A 3,563-nucleotide genomic window follows, 5' to 3' on the forward strand; every position below is an offset into this window, starting at 1 on the left:
TTTTTTCCAGAGTTAATTGTTTTTCTATACCATTACTTATTGAAAATGTTTGCGTGTATGCTTATATATGTATATGTTAGTAAAAAAATTTAGCTACCATTTTTAGCCACAACGACTTTTTTTAACTCTTTTTTAGCCCTTTTTTTAAAGGAATTTGGCTACCAATAAAAAGAATCGCGGCAACACTGATTCTATCATTCTTGTGCTCACCCGCTATACTCATATTTACCGTGACCATAAATATGGATTCAAAATGAAGGACAATTTTTCAAAAATATGCCTACATATATTTACGTAGTTTAAAAATTCTTATACATTTTAAACTTTAAAAATGAATCACGTTTTCTTAATCGATATTAATCTTTTTTTACATGAATATTTATAAAAGTATAGTAAACATATTATAATTACAATAGCTTACACGAAAAGTGAAAATCTTTAAAAGATTATTTTATAGGAAAATTTTGAGTCGTTCAAAACTAAAACAATACCCTTTTCTTTTGTTTTTTTGGTACTTTTCGCAGTTATTTGTCAAAAATTGACGTCATGAATCGACGTAATCGACGAGTTACAAAGTGCACTTTACAAAAATATATAATTTGTGCAGATTGCGCTCCATAGCATCTACATTTCTAATCCGATTTTCATTATCTTTGGCTCAAAATTTACTGTAGTGATATATCTTCTTTACCGAATTTTTAAAATAATGAAAAAAAATAATCAAATGTAACTGCGTATTTGATTGAAAATCTCACTTTTTCGACTTTGACGACAAAATGCAAATGGTCGCCTGTAGCACTAATAATTTTCATTGAAGTCGCCACAAGTTATATATTTTGGTAAGATACACATCAATACCCTTCGAGCTGTAAAAACACTTTTTTTGAAAAAATTCATCCATTGTCCGATAGTTCTAAAATAACGAATAAAATGCGGGCCAAATGCAGGACACTTGGAAAAAATCAGTACATTTTCAGGTTTTTCAGGTTTGAAAAACTACGCAGGACCGACCTTTGAAAAACAGTACGGTCCTGCAAAAAACAGAACGGATGGTCACCGTACTCATACTGCTGACTTGAATATACTCCCGCTATGCTTCGCTCTTACAATTATACGTACATATGTATGTTTGTTCGTAAGCTTTCGCTAATATAGTTAATCATATGCACATATTGAACTTAACATAAGCATGCCTGCAGCAATCCTGCATTCCCATTTTTATTATTATTACAACGCTTTTATCAACTTGCAATGTTGTGCGTCCAGAAACTTTCAATGTTGTGGATCCAGAAACTTTCAATGTTGTGTGTCCGACACCAGAGCAAAGCTTTGAAAAGTTCCTATAAAATAGCATAGTGCATAGGGCGACAGCTGTAGTGAATAGGGCGAGGTAGATGACATCTAGATGTCGCCCTATGTACTACGTTTGCTACAGCGGAAATAGACGACACGCCATTTCTTTAAATAAAATTAATTGGTGCTCGTTTGTATGTACATACATATGTAAATGCATGTGTGTGCACCTTTCTATTAATACCCTGCAGTACGGGGGAGCGATTACAGGACTGCTGAATCGGTAGCTACCTGATAAACACCGTCAATTACCGACCGACTACTTGCAGTGTAATTCATCGATTACTTTTACAAGGCAATGTCCTAGGCGGTAGTCACCATCGGCTCTCTCTGCACTACCGGGAGTTACTAAAGTAGTCGCTTGCGTGATTTATGCGCGCCCTCTGTCGTAGTTTTTCGCTATTCTACTTACGACTGGTTCGACTCTGCACTACCATGTGCACTACCACGGGTTAATAGAGTAGCTACTTACCTAGGAGTCGGTGCAGTAGCGGTTCAAAAGTAGCGATTGACTCCAGCAGTACTGGAGGGTATCGTTGAATTATTTTAATATCTATTGCAAAATTTTATTCAGACAGGACTAAAAAGTAGAAAATAAATAATATAAAAAAAAACTTTTTAATATACAACGCTTTTATAAATGGACTAAAAAGTAGAGAATAATATTTCTCAGTCCCATAGAATTTGTTTTGATAACTTTTGATTTTGAAATTTTAGCAAAAGTCATTATAAACAATCTATGAAATTGAAAATGAAAAGCGTGGGGCGCATGTAATACACTTGAATTGATATGAAAAGTAATATATGTATGTATGTATGTGGGTATATGAATAACGACCGCTTAAAATCGATTTCAAAGTTCTACTTTCGCTGTAGAAATTTTAGGTCTACGTTAAGGTACTGGCCCAATGCAGGCTTGCTGTGCTTGCTTCGCTCCGGGAAGTGTCAAAAATTATTTGGAATATACTAAAATGTATAAAGGCTGGCCAAATGGCAGCTTTTCTTCACTTGCTTTAAGCGCCTCAAAGTTTTAAATAGACAAATGTTTTATTTGAAAGCGTTTTGTAGGCTTTTGACAAAGAGGCATGTTCCTGTTCAAAATACATAAATTCAAACAAAAATTTGCTTGCTTAACTAAAAAAATAAAAAACAATTCGAAATCAAATTTAACATATCGTTATATTATAGTAAAAAATTGCAAAGCTCACTTTTACAAATTTTACACGAGAGGAAAAAACTTCTTATAGCTCTTTTCTTCAAGTAAATCGCTTTTTTAAGTTATAGTTTTTTAGTAACTGTAGATATACATATGCATGTATCATTATTACAATTTCTTTTAAATACAAACATTATTTCGCATTAATTTAAAGATAAATCTGAAAGTTTTTGATACATCTTCTTGAGTTTTCTAGGAAAATAATAATTAATGTTAAGCGAACAGACATTGACTTTTCAACCAGACAGCTGGTTACTTTGACAGCGTTTCAAGCCGCCATTCGGCCAAACAAGTTTTCAAACTAAATCAAAGCAAACTAAAGACAGCAAGGCACGCAAAGCAAGCCTGCTTTGGGCCAGCGCCTTTATGCTTTTAATTTATAAGGTAATTTTATGTTTTTATACTCCTGCTACCACATGAATATATGAATTCGTGATAAGAATATATGAATTCGCCTTGGGAGAGAGAAAGCGAGTAAGAATAAATGCCGAACAAAGGAATTTGTCTTCTTTCAACTTAAATAAATGCATTTTGCAAACAAAAGTGCGTACGTTACTTAGTGCTTTGATAATGGCGAATTCGTAAGGATCTATTGATTGCATTATAAACATTTTCATTTATTTGTTAAACATACAATTACTTCCATTACAACCCGGTCCTATGGATGCTAGAAGCGCGAGTTCATATAAGGTGGTGTTACCGGAAAATGAATAAATAAATTATATGTATATCAGAAAATTAATAAGATGAAATGAAATTATTGTTTGATTTCTAACCAAACCTATGTATGTAACTCAATCGCCTAATGGTTTGCCGAACCGTAAACATATGTTTACACATCCAATTTTGTGAGTAGGTACCTAGTACTCACACCTTTTTTAAGAAGTTTCACTTCTATCATGTGTACGGTGTTACAAACGCATTTTTATTTATTTATATATTTTTGAAATTTCCTGCTTGTTATATAGCTGTAAGGGGGGCATCAACCCCCCCC

The sequence above is a fragment of the Rhagoletis pomonella genome, unplaced genomic scaffold, assembly GCF_013731165.1.
Source record: "Rhagoletis pomonella isolate Grant_MI unplaced genomic scaffold, Rhpom_1.0 Rhpom_scaffold_00001, whole genome shotgun sequence".
NCBI classification, from domain to species: Eukaryota; Metazoa; Arthropoda; class Insecta; order Diptera; family Tephritidae; genus Rhagoletis; species Rhagoletis pomonella.